Source organism: Benincasa hispida, chromosome 5, assembly GCF_027475165.1.
Source record: "Benincasa hispida cultivar pf3 chromosome 5, pf3_genome.v1.1, whole genome shotgun sequence".
NCBI classification, from domain to species: domain Eukaryota; kingdom Viridiplantae; phylum Streptophyta; class Magnoliopsida; order Cucurbitales; family Cucurbitaceae; genus Benincasa; species Benincasa hispida.
The window spans coordinates 19,676,500-19,693,197 of record NC_143482.1 but is presented as its reverse complement, the minus strand read 5'-3'; the positions used below and the strand labels follow the sequence as shown (position 1 = coordinate 19,693,197).

At 37.4% G+C, this 16,698-nt stretch overlaps 1 non-coding gene across 1 annotated transcript; it reads right to left on the bottom strand.

Annotated features, from left to right (window-relative positions):
• Positions 1-9,522: 9,522 nt before the first annotated feature.
• LOC150035958 (small nucleolar RNA R71) lies at positions 9,523-9,627 on the bottom strand. Its single transcript, XR_016529921.1, has one exon. It is a non-coding gene; the product is annotated as a small nucleolar RNA R71 (small nucleolar RNA).
• Between the last annotated feature and the right edge of the window lie 7,071 nt (positions 9,628-16,698).

Sequence of the window (16,698 nt, the reverse complement as noted above, 5' to 3'; positions counted from 1 at the left end):
AGGCTTTGCAGTGATTTGCGGTTGTAAACATCTGCTCAAGAAGGATTGCCGCATAGAGTTGTTGCAACTTGGTGGGCGCATCTGGGTGAAAGGCATAATTAATCATGATGGGACAGAAAACTGATGATAGTCGAATCCGAATTAAGTTGACAAGCCGCTAATGATAATAACTACACTCAGCTTTTCAGTGACAAATATTCAGCGCATCAGTCAGAGGATTAAAGCCATTCCATTTGTGCAATCATAAGAGAGAAGTTGTCTTTCACCCCGAAGGCTCTATAAATACCGAAGGCAACGTTCAGAAAAAGAGTTCACCAGTTCGGCAGTTCAGCCAGTTCATAGTTTAGCCTTGTCCATAATTTTCCATTTTATTTTTAAGGCAGAGTGAGAGAAGAGCCGAGACGCCAGAAGATCGCTCAAGGAAACTCGAAAGAGAACCCGGAGGCATAGAAAGCAGAGAGCGAGCTGACTCTCACGAGATCGAGATTATCTTTTGAACATGAGTAGAAAAGACAGTGTAAAAGCCTGGGAAGCAAGAGATTGCTACCAGGTTCTTTATTCTCTTCTTGCATTGTTATTTTGTATTTCAACTTTACATTTATACAATGAAAGTTCTTATTCTACATCTGTTCACTCTCTTAGCATGCATGAGTAGCTAAACTAATCAAATAGGTTGAGAAGAACTAAGCTAACATGACCTAGGATCTTCATCGCATGCGATTATCTTGTTTTATGTTGTGCCCAACACCCCTTTAGAGCTACTCGAGAGAGAGTCTAAAGAAAGAACCTAAAGACTCGAGAGAGCTAGGTTAGAATCTAGACTCGAGAGAGCAAGATTAGATCTGCATAAGAAAGAGATAGAGACATAGAGATAAGCTCTGTTTGTCAACCTGCATCGCATGCACCCTAGAGATAGGTATGATATTATGTGGTGTCATTTTGTCATCGCATAAATAAGAATAGAGGCTTATGTGTAGGTCCTATAGACTTATTGTATATTTCACATGCGTTCTAGCATTAGAAGTTGTAGCATTCGCATCGAGAGGTGGTTTGCTATTGTATGTGTGTTGCATGATTGCATAGCATGAACGCATCTTAGGAAGTGTTAGCCAAATCTCTTCTCAACCCGTTCACTGCATATTCATCGCATTTTTCGTATTATCAACTCTTTTCAAAACTCTGCCGTATTTGTTTATTTTTATTACCGCAAACAACAAACCAACAATTATTTGAGTTACCGGTTACCGCAAAGGCTTTCTGAAAAATTATCACCGCATACTGTTTTCCCAAGTCCTTATGTTTGACCCTGGACATACCAGAAAACTGAGTGGGGTTTACACTTGGATTCCACTGAGAAAACTTGAGTGCTCAACGCATTTCCATCACCATATTTCATCCATTACTCCACCTCATAAAAGAGCAATTTGTCTACTTAAAAGAGCAATTTATCTACTTACCCTTGCTTCGAGGAAGGAGTGAATTCTGTCTTGTGTAGCTGAGTTCCTAACTCCCCAATCAGACGAAGCCCCAAAAAGGTAGGCTTGTTGAGTTGGCAATCTGGCCACTCTCACCATACTAATCAAAGGACCGCCCTTAAAGGTAGGAGTTCCCAAAACACTCAAGATTGAGGTTGTGTCACCTGTGGTTGTTTAGGTGAGATGTAAGTCTCTAGTATCAACGACGTTATATACAGAGTTTAGTCATCTTGTGGTCCAGGTCTTATACAAACTCTTTGTATAGGACACCCCCGCTCACACGTCTCCATGTGAATGGTCAGGATATACCATTTGTAGTAGTTTATAATACTTGCAAACCTCTACAAAGTGGGTCGTATCCGTAGTGTCACCAGGATCAGGTATCCCACCTTAATCCTTATACTACAGACCTATTTAGGTTATCACTTAAGGCATGATCCACTTGTATATCACATACATGATTAAGTTCACATAAGATAACCAAGAAGCTTTGTTTATTGGATATGAGTAAATGCCATAATTAAATAACACTTTTTTTATTCATTAAACAATGTGTATCTTTACAAAACAATGAGACTCGGGGAGAATTAGGATACCAATCCCAACACATAATATATCTATAGTGAGGGGAGTGCAACTATGGGTTTTAGTGGAGTGACCCATTCGTTAACGAATGGGGATTAATTTGGTCTAATGAGTTTAACCAATTAATCTCGGATTGTTGGAGCCCATGATCTATAGGTCCGCGAGGTCCCCCTACTAGCTCGTAACGAACTAGCTCTAGAATAGCGTGATAAGTTAATTTGAATCGTTCAAATTGGAATTAAGAGAATTAGTAATTATATGAGATATACTTACATGTTTAATTTTAAAATTAAACGGAATAGGAGAATATATATTTAAATATGCTTTAAATATATAAAGATAGATATGTGTTAAAATTAATTTAATATTTGATCTTAAATTAATTGAGTTTTATTTAATAATTAATTTATGAAATTAATTAATTTTTTATTTTTTAAAATTAAAATATATTTTATAAAATCAAAATTTGATTTTTAGATAAAATTGGAAAAGTAAAAACTAAAAACACACAAAATGGAAAAAAAGAATTTTCCATTATCCATCATCTAAGTAGCTCACTCAAATGAAATTATCTTGGCCTTGTCTTCTCTAAGCATGAGCTGCAACTCATGCAACTCTTCTTTTTGCATGTTGATCTGCAATATAATGAAGAGATTGGAGTGAAAATCGGGCATGCAATCTGTAGAGATTTTGAGAGAAAAATTGGTTTGAAGAAAGAGTTCTTCGGCTGATTTTCTACAATGAGCATTTCTCCTTCTACCCTTGATTCAAGCTTGTTTTGAGTCCCACAATTCAATCTAGAGTACCAAAAGAATAGTGGGGAAGATCTTGAGGTGGTCTATAACAAGATTTGGAGAAGATAACAGTTGGTGAAGGAGCTTTGAAGAAGTTCTACAAGAGGTATGTCTTGAAACTCACTTTTTTTCTGCAAAAGCATGCTTTATATTTTGCCAAAATTAGTGAATTTGAGTGCTTAGATGATCCTTGTGCTTCCGCTACTGTTGATACAATCTTACATTTGATACATTATAGCATTTGTGAGAGGAAATAAATATTTGAATAAGATTTAAATATTAATTATATGAATTGGATTCATAATTATTAAATTTAATATAAATAAGATTTATATTAAATGTTATATGAGAGAGAAAAGAAACTGTAGATTATATTGTATATGATACAATATTGAAACTATAGGTTATATGTTTTATTTGATATAAGATATAATTTTATATATATATATATATATAATGTTTTTTTTATTTTTTAAATGAGGGAGGGAGTTATAACTCCCTCCCCCTTTTTTCTCTCCACCTACGTAAGTGGGTGGTTGATATTTTATGGGCATTTGATAGGAGAGAGTCTCCTTCATCTTAGAACAAGAAATATGGGCATTTGATAGGAGAGAGTCTCCTTCATCTTAGAACAAGAAAGGAAGTCAGAAAAATATACGTTATTAAATAGAGAAAAGTGTGCTCTCTGTAAGTTTCTGAAAAATTCCTTTCCCTCTTCACTTCTCTAAAATTCATTCCCTTCATTCCAAAATAACTAGAGCCCACCACTCCTAAGTTCTCTACCTGAGAATAGTGAGGTATCCATCGTGGTAGTGCCCGTTTCTTATTCAAGTGATTCTTGAATAAGGTTTTCAAAGGTATGGGTTTTTGAAACTCTAGTTTCCTTTTATTTAAGCATGTTGCAATTTATGTAAATGCATAGCTTATTCTTTCTTTCTATAAAAATTACATTCTATGAGAAATGGGAATTGGGATGATCTCTTCTGCTCAAGGTTCCCTTCTATAAGGGATCCTTCAATTGGTATTAGAGCCAGGTTGTTGGTTTACTGATCCCAAATTCCATTTCTTATTGAATTAATTTTACAATGCTGGTGGGTTTTACTATTCTACATTCTGTTCTTGATTCATACGATGAATGGTTTTGTGATGAATGTGGTTTTGTTGATGGATGTTCCGAGATAGGATACTTAGTTTTAAGGCTTTATTCTTTTACAAATTTGGTTTGTAAAGGCCTCTGTTTCTGGCATATTTATGAATTAGAGTATGTATTCAATGTTTTGAGTTGTTCGTGCTGTTCCCGGGGAGCTTCAAAGAGGATATTCAAAGCAATGCTTCAATGAAGAAGAAAACAGTTCTACAAGATCGTGTAGCTTTTTGCTACACTTTTGCTATACCATCATGTAGCTTTTAATAAATGATCGTGTAGCTTTTGGTAAACAATCGTGTAGCTAATGCTATAAGATCTGGTTTTTGCTACAAGATCGTGCAACAAGTTAATGCAACATTTACAACAAGTTTGCTACACGATCACTGTAGAGAGTTTTTTGAAGGGCGGTTCGATTCAAGCGGTTCAAGGCCTGGTTCACTTGTTTCAAACCGGAGGCTCTTATTCTTGTAATAATTAGCTTTTAAATTCCTTTTAGGTGTCCTATCTCGGTCCATTAATTGTTAGATATTAAATATATATATGATGTATGTTTTTTCTTGTATGTCATATTGTATGTCATATAGATTTAAAACCCACCATACGTTATGCATTTATATTCATGCATCATTTAATATTATAAGTGTTATAATAAATATATTTGCATGATTTAAATTATATAGCATGCACATGCATCATATAGTATAAATGTTATAGTATATGAATGCAAGCATTTATAGCATATTCATGCATCAGTTACATTATAATTGTTATAATATATGGTTGAATGAGTGTATGGAAGTATGCTATAGTATGATTCATTACCTTATTATATAATTGTTATATGTGTTAGTAACGAATGGAAATTGCATGAAGTATGACACTACCTTAGGTTAATTTATAATTGTTATGATTAGCTGAAGTATGTCAAGCATGCAATGAATGTTTTAATTGTTTCATTTATTTATAATCATTATAACTAAATAAAATTAGAATTAAAATCAATAATTAAGAGTTTCATGCAAACCTTAGGTTACAATCATTTTTAAAATTGTTTTAAAACATGATCGAGATAGAGCTAAGATCATTTTTCTAATAAGATTAGAAATCTGAGTTTAATTTTTTTAATTGGTTTAATAGGATTAAATTGATTCTTAATAAAAGATTAAATATGTAACAAATATATCTATAAGGGACCTTTTGTCTAAGGTGGGTTTTGTCTAGGCTGGGGTACTTAAGTTGACGGAAACGTCGCACCCCTACCTGGGAATCTACTTAGAAAGGTGCATTAGATAGATTTGTTAGATGCATGAAAGTTTGGATAAAGTCTATTAAAGAGTTTAATGAGATTTCAATCAAAATTGTTTAACCATCAAAGACAAGTGTTGTTTTTGAGCAAATTAAATGTTCACTTAGTTAAAATCAGTAGCTGGGTTTTTCCTAAGTTTATTAACCCTAGGTAAAACACTCAGTGGGAGGAAAATGAGGTATATGATACTTCATTTTATCCTCTATACGTTTCTCCCTGTAAATTCACACCTTGAGATCTACACTTGGCCTCGAGGCACTATGGGTGTCCCTCTACGGGAGGCATTTAGGTAGGTCAATAACAAGGTGAATGGAGAGTGTGTTTATAGTAAGTGGGAGTAGGACGTGTAACAACACATCCCTCGATCTCTCTCATTAGGTTAAATAAAGTTTCATGCATGACCTCGTGGCATCGTGGATGTCCCCCTAAAGGATGAATGTATTGCATGACGCTTTATTCAATCTCCAGAAATGGATAGGGTCGCTTTTGTTTCATGTCCTAATCGGTTTTTCCCTACGGTTGGCTTATTGGGGTAGAACTCTAGAACCTAAAATGAGGTACACTTACAAGAATTGTTAAGCAAGTTAACAGATTTTGGATCGAACAATGGTGACTGTTAGTCATAGTAACAAGATGTTGTTTCTGTCTAATGGTTGAGAATGTCTCATTTTAGTGAAGGGATATTTGATCATCTTACGGTGGCTTTTGTCCTGCCTCACTGAAACAACATTGCAAAATTAGATGTCACTTAGGGTACATTAAAATTTTGCTAAAACTAATTGGTTGTATGAGTGGTTTAATGTAAGTAAACTAATAGTAAAAAGTTTGCTCATTTTCAACAATTATTTTATTACGGTTACCATTACACTAAACTTACTCGCTGCAGATAAATTAACGGGAGAAAATTACACTAGTTGAAAAAACACAATCAACATAATACTCATCATCGATGAAATTCATTTTGTCTTAATGGAGGATTGTCCTCCCATTCTAGCTCCCAATGCTCCTCGAAACGTTCGAGAGACATACGAGCGTGGACACAGGCAAACGAAAAGGCTCGAGCATATATCTTGGCAAGAATTAACAAGGTCTTGGCCAAGAAGCATGAGCCCATGCTCACAGCCCGTGAGATCATGGAGTCCCTGAGGGGAATGTTCGGACAACCGTCTACATAGCTCAGGCATGACACTCTAAAACACATATTTAATGCTCGTATGCAAGAAGGGGCATCTGTTTGAGAACATGTTCTCAACATGATGGTCTACTTCAATGTGGCAGAGATGAATGAGTCAAGCATCAAAGAAGCCAGTCAGGTTAGCTTCATTTTGGAATCTTTGCTTGAAAGTTTCCTTCAGTTCCGTAGCAATGCTATTTTGAATAGGATTGACTACAACTTGACCACTCTACTAATTGAGCTACAAACCTTTCAATCCTTGATGGAAAGCAGGTTGAGGGAGTTGACTATGGGGAGACTTTCTCATCTGTTGCCATGCTTAAATCTATTAGAATACTCTTGTCCATTGCCTCATATTATGACTATGAGGTTTGACAAATAGAAGTTAATACTGCCTTTTTGAATGGCAATCTTGAGGAGACCATTTACATATAGCAACCTGAGGGATTCATAACCTAAGGTCAAGAGCAAAAGGTTTGAAAGCTTAATCCGTCCATGTGAGCTCTAAAAAAGAGCTAAGTTTATGGCCTTAACTTTCCTATGTTTGGGTAATTCTTGTGTTATATTTGTCTTATTTTGTAGGAGAATTGATCCCATGGTGCAAGCACGTTGCAAGGATGAAGAATAAAGCAAAAGGGAATGAAAAATCGAGAGTCAAATGCACCAAATCGAGCTGAGATGACAAAGGAAAATTCTTCCCTATTTCAGCATTGCACGCTCTTCAAAATCCTAGGTCCAATGCTTGCTCGATGCCTGAAGGAAGTAGCATCGGGTAGAGGGCAGCATTGCAACGCTGCCCCGAGCATCGCAACGCTTCGGAGTTAGAACATCGCCACCGTTACAACGCCAGCTGACGCTTGACTCCAACATTGAGAGACAGAATGCTCAGCGTTGTGACACTACGAAGATTGAAGAAAATTCAATGTCGCGTGTGCAACCGAGCATCGGAGGGGAGCACTGTGACGTGGTCGGTCAGCGGATTCACCATTGTTCATAAACCCATGCCAAACACAAATAAAAATCTGTATACTCTGAACTAACCCCTTATACTAATTAGTAGTACAAGTAGTAAGTCTGAGGTCAAACCATAGAGAAGCTGAATATGGATTCTCAAAGGATTGGAATTGTTAGGAAGTAACCGGGGGGGGGGTTATTGTGAGAAAATTTGAATTAAAATTGTTAAAGAACAAAAGTGCATTGGAAAACAAATGTGAGAATTTATTAAATGAATAAATACTTTCCTTGGGTAATTATAGTTTAGTTCATTCCTCATCAATTCTATCACAGATTATTCTAAAGATGCGTGAGAATATTCAAATTAAAACTTAGCCTACTCAATTAGGATCCTAATCGGTAGTCCATAAAATCAAGTTAATTAACAGAAAAGTGATAATCCTCAACCAATCAATCAATCAATAGACATTAAGATTAAGGGTAAAATTAAGCCAATTAATTGATTTCCATCGTCTTACCAATTAATTGAGCGAGATTTATCTAAGTTAGAAAGTAAATGCTTGCTAATTGGAATCCTAAATTAACACAACAAACCAACTTAACTCTTGCTTCTAGGTGATGAAATGATTATAAATTAGGGTCAATCAAAGCAATCAATTAAACATGCACAACTAATTTGTCAGATTATCCCATACATGAAAATTGAAGAATAATTTCAAGATAAATACTCATATATTCATAACAAAAACTCACAGAATTACAATATGAGTCTCAAGTATTGAATTCGAACCTAACTAAACTAACAAACCCAAGCTAAGTTCTCACCCTTTAGCATTTGATCATGCTTGAATTCAATACAATTGGCAAAGGGGAAGAATTTTTACATAATTTTGGTGTAAAAAGGAAGCTAAAGCTATGTTGGGCAAATCGGAAGCGTTCAAGGATTTGTGTACTTGGGATGATAGTGATTATCTTCCTTACGGATGATAGTGATTTGTTTTTAAAAGAAAAGTGAAAATCGAATTTTGCATGTTGCAGAAAATGGAGAATGAATTTTTTCCATTACCTTTATCTTCATGCTCACACAAAGGCCATTAACTTCTCTTCATTAATTCTCCAAGCATGAGCTGCAAGCCATGCACTTCACTTCTTTGCATGTTCATCTGCAATATATAAAGAAGTTTGGAGTCATATGTGAAGAACTAATGCAGAAATTTTGAGTGAAAATCTCTATTAGAAAATTTTGAGTGAACTAATGCACTTCACTTCTTTTCAAATCAACCCTGGACTTACCAGGAAACTCAGTAGGATTTATACTTGGATTTTGCTGAGAAAACTTGTTACACAATGCATTCCTTTCACCGCAATTCATTTCATAAAATCACCGCATACAAGGAACGCATCAAATTTTTGGTGCCATTGCCGGGGACTTCGGAAATTCAGTGTGCTAACGGTAATTTTTCTGATTTCTTTGCAGCTCTCAATCTCTGGAGAATTACGACCCAGAGATTGAAAGGACGTTTCGACGAAAACTGAGAGACATCCACCAACAACAACAACCAGATAAAGACGACATGGTGGAGCAACCTGGAAACGGAGCACCAAATGAAAATAATGTCATGGCGAATCCAATCCTACTAGCAAACGATCGCAATAGGCCCATTCGGGACTATGCATCGCTCAACCTCTATGTTTTCTCCCCAGGAATCATGAGGCCTGCTCTTGATAGATCTCGATTCAAAATGAAACTGGTGATGCTGTAAATGATCCAGACTGCTGGACAATTCGGAGGAAGGCGTGGTGAGGACCCGCACGCCCACCTTTGGAGCTTCATAGAAATCGGCAACACTTTTGTGTTCCCAAATATCTCTATCGAAGAAGTTCGACTAACTTTTTTTCCATTTTCTCTGTGTGATCAGGCACGAAAATGGGCGTACTCTCTCGAACCGGGGGGGATTACTTCTTGGGAACAAGTGATAGAAAATTTTATGAAAAAATACTTCCCACCGATTGAGAATGGCAGGAGAAGGAAATTAATAACAAATTTTGAACAAGACACTAACGAAATGCTCAGCGATGCTTGGGCGAGGTTTAAGAGTAATAACAAATTTTGAACAAGACACTAACGAAATGCTCAGCGATGCTTGGGCGAGGTTTAAGAGGCTGGTAAGAGACTGCCCACATAATGATTTACTAGACTGCTTACAGATGGAGATCTTTTACCAAGGGCTGAACCCTACTTCGCAGACTGCTGCTAATGCGGCAGCAGCTAAAGGTCTGCTAGACAAAACGTATGAGGAGGCCAAGAATATCCTTGATCACATTTAAAAAAATCACGAAGACTGAAGAGAAAGCGATCAAAGATTAAGAATTGGAAACAATGATGCAAACAACGGGGCCATCGCATCCCTTCAGAACCAAATGACTGCAATGATGATTTGATACAAGACATCACAATTAACAACACGGGAGCGAACAAAGGGCAAGTCAATGCAATTTCTCAAATGACCGCAAGTTATGTCATCATCTGTGGAGACGCGCATCCAATGGAAGAATGCCCAGGAAATCCACAGTCAGTATGCTTCATAAAGAATAATCCTTATTCTAACACGTACAACCCCATTTGGAGGAACCACCCCAATTTCGTATGGAAAAATCAACAACAAAGCTTTCAACCAGTGGCGCAAAAAGAAGGGCCATCCAGAATTTTCCCGCGAACCAACGGTCCAACGCACAACCAAGCCAGTAGTTCCCAGACACCGCAATCTTCGTCCTTAGAAAGCTTGCTGAAGCAGTACATTGAGAAAAATGAATCAGTGCTTCAGAATCAAGCAAGGTCCATCCGAAATCTCGAAATTCAGCTAGGACAGATTGCGGGCGAACTTAAAAATAGACCACAAGAAGCTTTACCGAGCTCAATTGAGCTCCCTTGCAACGCTGAGAGTACGAGGAAGGAACAATGCTTAGCAGTCTCCTTGCTAAGCGAAAAAATGACTGTAGAAGTAGAGGAGGAACCCATTACGACTAACTTGAATGCAGTAACAACTGAGGATCCATTGACTTGTAATTCAAAAGAGCTCGAGCAAATGAAACCAGAAGTTGCGTCCATCCTCAAGCCTCTAGATCATGAGATAGAAAAAGTCCAACTACCACCATCTCTGCAAAGATTGAAAAAGAAATAGAATGATGAAGAAAAGATTGTGACAGTGACAATAACACAAAATGCGATGATCCCACCAAAAATGTGCGACCCAAGAATCTTCACGATACCATGCTCCATTGGAAGGGTCTACAGTGGCCAAGCACTATGCAATCGTGGGGCGAGTATAAACGTAATGCCACTATCAATCTTCAAACGATTGAATATGGGCAACCTCATGCCCACAATGGAGACTCTCCTATTTGCAGACAGATCTCGAATACATCCTGAGTGGGAGTTGAAAGATGCCACAATCTCAATTGATAAATTCATCTTGCTTGCAGACTTCATCATTTTGGATTATAAAGCGGACAAAGATGCACCCATCATATTGGGACGACCATTCCTCTCAACCGGTAGCACTCAAATTGATGTGCCAAGGGGGAGATTGTGATGAACATTAATGGGAAAAAGCTCCGGATGAAGGTAGTCAAGATTCCAGAGGACAAAGAAAAGAAAAAAAAGTCGCCATGGACGTAAAAAGTCCAGCTTGAACCGCAAAATAAGCAGTCCCTGCGTTACTATGCAACTCAAACTCATCAGGGATGCATTCCTTTTGAAATATCCTTTTTATACCACTGCTTCATGAACTTTTATCACATATCTTTTAATTGCTATCATATCTTTGTCTTTGCTTATCAAAAAAAAAAAAAAAAAGTGATCGTGCTGAACGATTGCAGTAAACAATTTTGTTAACTCTGTTTTTTTAATATTATTTGTCCCTCTCAATGTTTTTTGCAAACGATCGAGGTACACGATTGTGGAGGTGCTTCACGAAGACGCAACTACTTTATTTTGTCATCGCAATCCAAAGAAAGGAGATCGTCGCAAAGCAGGATGCGTCAACAAATAATATGGGCGACAGCGCAAATTTGGGGGTTGTATCTTTCCTTGATTTTATTCCAAATTTCGTTATCGCATTGCATTTTAATTTTGAAAATTTTTATCACCGCATCCTCTTTGGTTACCACAATCATTTAACATTGATCAATTTAGTAAGTCACCGCATGATTTATCTTTGCCAATTAGATTTCAATGATGAAATGCATGCTTCTATTTTTTTCTTATACACTAGAGTCAACTTAATTTTAGGACAGTCACCTCATGAAATATTTCTAGAAGTTAGTGGTTTGCTAGCTTTCTTTCAAGCTGACCCTTTACAAAACTTCCTAAGAACGTCGCATGACTTCTTTCAATCTATTGGCAATGAGGACATTGCCGCATTTTAAATTTGGGAGTGCGGTGTTCATTTTTCAACCTTGCTATTTTTAGCCTAAAAGTGTGTATACATATATATATATATGTATGTATGTATATATAACACTGCGATCGGATCCTACTCGTAGTTGGATGTCCGCATGACACACGTGGGGGCAAGCCAAAACGAATGTAGGAATAGTGATCAATGCATAAATAAATGACCGCAACTCCACTGCCAAATGGGCATGAGTTTAGTTTGAGAAAGAGCGCCTTGCTCGTAGTTGGATGTCCGCATGACACACGTGGGGGCAAGCCAAAACGAAGGCGAGGCACTTGGATCAACACAAGGTTAGAGAAAAAAAATACTAATAATAATAATAATGTCTAAAATATGCAAGGATAAAAAAAATCATTTAACAACCCAGTGAAAAAGTTTTTTTTTGGAAATAAATCATGCTATGTCTTGGAATCTAGTAAAGTCTTTTTGAAGGTTAAACTTGCGGTCCCTAAAATTTAGAAATATTTTAAGAAGAGACCTGGACAAAAATTAAGGAAATTTTTTGTGTATAGGATTTGAATAAGCCATCCTTGAGAAATCTAGGAAAAGAGTTTGCGGTCGACTTTCTAAAGGAAATCATTAGCTTATGCTTGAGGACAAGCATTGTTTAAATTTGGGGGTGTGATAACGGGCAGAAATGCACGTTATTACAGTGCTAATTTATTAAACAATGTAGGTTTGCATTGATAAAAATATACAAGATTACGTCCAACAGCATTAAGTTCACAATATTGCGGTCGCATGCATCAATCGCATTAAAATAATTAACTTATGTATTTTTGTGCAGAACATGCGTTGATGCAAGGCGAAAAATGCGATCACAAGAAATCAACGGTCGATCGCATCAAGAAATTGGGTTAACGCAAGGCTAAACGAGCGCATCAAAAGATTGCATTAACGCAAGGCTGCATCAAAATATTGTGTCACTGCAAGGCTATGTGGTGATTTGTGCTCGCAAATATCTGCTCAAGAAGGTTGCCGCATAGAACTAGCGCAACTTGGTGGGTGCATCGGGGTGAAAAGCATAATAAATCACGATGGGACAGAAAGCTGATGACAGTCGATTCCTAATTGAGTTGACAAGCTGATGCGTTATTTTATTGAATAGAAATACGGATGATATGCGTTGATGGATTGCGTTGTGCACTCAAGTTTCCCCAGTGGAATTCAAGTGTAAATTCCCCCGAGTTTTCTGGTAAGTCTAGGGTCGAACACAGGAACTTGTGAAAATAGTTGCGTTGGTAATGTTTATGAAAACTTTGCGGTAGCCAAGTAAATAAATAACGTGTTGGGTGTGTTGTTGCGTTGATGAAAAAGAAGTAAATAAAGGTGGCGGATTTGAGAAAGATAGTTGCGTTGATAGATGCAATAAGTATGTGATCAACAGGTTGAGAAGATCTTTAGCTAGCGTTACTCGGAAATGCGTCAGACTATGCGATCATGTTACAACCATGCACAACAAGTCATTTTCCAATGTAAATGTGATGCTCCTAAGTCTAGGATGCGTGTGTTGAATGCAAAATGTCCATAGAGCTTATCCCTAAGTCTCTACTCTTGTCCTATGCGTTGATGAAAAATGCATGAAAGCAAAGTGACCGCATACAATCATATCTTATCGCTAAGATGCATGTGATGCATTAATAACAAATAGTGCTCATTCCTAAGCGCCTATCTCTCGTTTATGCATTCTAATCTTGTTTTTCCAAACCTAGATTCTAACCTGACCTTCCCAAGTCTAGATCCTGTCCTTAGACTACCCTCCCGAGTATCTCTAATAGACGAATGAAGTATTCATAAACAAGACAATCGCAAGAATGAAGATTCCCTCGTTATACTAGCTAATTGCTTCCAACCCATTCAACTAATTTAGTTACTCATGCGTGAACAATAGAGAGTGAATAGATATAGAGAAAGAAATTACATTCTTATAAATAAGTTGAATACAAAATGACAGTGGAAAGTAAAGGTAAAGAGCCTGGTAGCAATTCCTTGCTGACCGAGGCTTTTTACACTGAATCTCTATTCTGATCTAAAGATGTTCCCGCTTTCAATTCGGCCCTCTCTCTATCTTGGAGCTTCCGGTGCTTTCCCAAGCTTACCGGAACGATCTACCGGCACACTTTCTTCCTCGCGTTCGCCTTAAAATGAAAGAAACTATGGATAGAGGCGTGAACTTGTAAAGTGGTGAATTAATTGACGCTTAACCCCTTCTCTGAAGAATGCACTTGGTATTTATAGAGCTTCCATGGTGAAAGGTAGCTTCTCTCTCCTGGTTGTACAGATGGGACAGCTTTAATTCCTGACTGATGCGCCAGATAATTGTCACCGATAAAGCTAAATGTACTTTGTGACCGTTATCGGCTGTCAACTTAATTTGGATCCGACTATCATCAACTTTTTGTCCCATCATTCTTAATTATCCTTTCACCTAGATGTGCCCACCTTGTTTCACTGTCCAAGTTGCGGCGATCCTTCTCGGGCGAATGTGTACGAGCACGATCAACGCAAAGTCTTGCGGTGAAGTTGCGCTCGATCGATAATTTCCTATGATCGTAATCTTGCATTGCGTTATGCATATTCTGCACAAAAATACAAAAATCAATAGTTCTAATACGATGAACGCATGCGACCGCAATATTATAGAATTTATGCTTAATGGACCCAATTTAACATTTTTTATCAACGCAATCCAACATTGTTTAATAACTTAGCACTATGATAACGTATATTTCTGCCCATTATCACCAGCCGCTAACGAACTACTGTAGCAAGTACACTCAACTTTTCGGGGACAAATATTCAGCTCATCAGACAGAGAGTTAATGCCATCCCATCAGTGCAATCATAAGAGAGAAGAAGCCTTTCACCCAGAAGCTCTATAAATACCGAAGGCACCCTTCAGTGAATGAGTCAGCTAGTTAGAGAGTTAGACAGTAGATAATTTTCTTAGCCTTGTTCATAATTTTTATTTTACTTAGAAGGCAGAGCGAGAGAAGGGAAGAAACGCTGGAAGATAGCTCTGGTCAGCTCGAGAGAGAACCCAGAGGCGTGGAAAAACAGAGAGAGGGCCAACTCTCATGACAGCGAGATTATCTTTTGAGCAGAGTAGAGAAAACAGTGTAAAAGCCTTGGGAAGCAAGAGATTGCTACCAGGCTCTTTATTCTTATTCTGTATTGTTATTCTGTATTTCAGTTCTATATCTATAAAATGGAACTTGCTTATCTACATCTGTTCACTCTCTTAAAAGCACACATGAGTAGCTAAATTTACCGAATGGGTTGAGAAGAACTAATCTAACATGACCTAGGATCTTCATTGCATGCGATCATCTTGTCTTATGTTGCGCTCAACACCCCTTTAAAGCTACTCAAGAGAGAGTCTAAAGAAAGAACCTAAGACTTGAGAGAGCTAGATTAGAATCTAGACTTGAGAGAGCAAGATTAGATCTGCATAAGCAAGAAATAGGGACTTAGAGATAAGCTCTGCTTGCCAACATACATCACATGCACCCTAGAGATAGGTTATGATATTATATGGTCGCCTTGTTTATGTGTGTGTCATTTGTCATCACATAGACAAGAATAGAGGTTTATGTGTAGGCCCTATAGACTTATCGCATATATCGCATGCATTCTAAAACTAGAAGCCGTAGCATTTGCATTGAGAGATGATTTGCTATTGTATGTGTGTTGCATGATCACATAACATGAACGCAATCCTAACTTCTCAACCTGTTCCCCGCATACTCATCGCATCTTCCGTACTATTAACTCTTTTCTTAACTCCGCCGCATACTTTTATTATCGCATTCAACAACCCAAAACCAACTCTTTGATTTATTGGTTACCGCAAAGTTTTCTTAAAAATTATCACCACATACCGTTTTCCTTAGTCCCTGAGTTCGACCCTGGACTTACCAGGAAACTCAGTAGGATTTATACTTGAATTTTGCTGAGAAAACTTGTTGCACAATGCATTCCCATGACCGCAATTCATTTTATAAAATCACCGCATACAAGGAACACATCAGTTGCACATGCAAGTTTTCCTAGTAAAACCCAAGTATAAATCTCACTAGGTTTCTTGGTAAGTCCAGGGTTGAACACAAGGAGTACTGAGTTAATATGCGACAATAAATTTGATTCCTTTGCGGTTGTCAAAACAAATAAATTGGATGGTTTTTTATTTAAGTATATTTCCTAAGCGACGGGTTTGAGTAAAGAGTGGCTGAAATCGAGATTTACAATAAGTATGTGATGAATGGGTTGCAAAGAGATTTAGCTAACACTTCCTAAGATTGCGTTCAAGTTATGCGATCATGCTACACACACACGACAGCATGTAATCTCTCAACGCAAATGCCATAGTTCCTATTTCTAGGACGCATGCTATGTATACGATGATGTCGATAGGACTTATATTTAAGCCTCTATTCTTGTCTATGCGATGATGAATGATGCACACATACACAAGGTGACCGCATACTATCATATCCTATTTCTAAGGTGCATGCAATGCATAATAGCAAATAGAACTTATGTCTAAGTTTCTATCTCTTGCTTATGTGGTTCTAACCTGACTCTCTCAAGCCTAGATTCTAATCTGACTCTCTTAAGTCTAGATTCTTTCTTTAGACTACTCTCTCAAGTATCTCTAAAGGGTGAATGACGCATACATAAGACAAGATGATCACATAAAGTGAAGATCTTAGGTCATGCTCGCTAAGTACTTCTTAACCCATTCGGTTGGCGAAGTGTGGAGAGATTGAACATAAGTTGAAATGTAGTTTCCATTGTTTATAAATT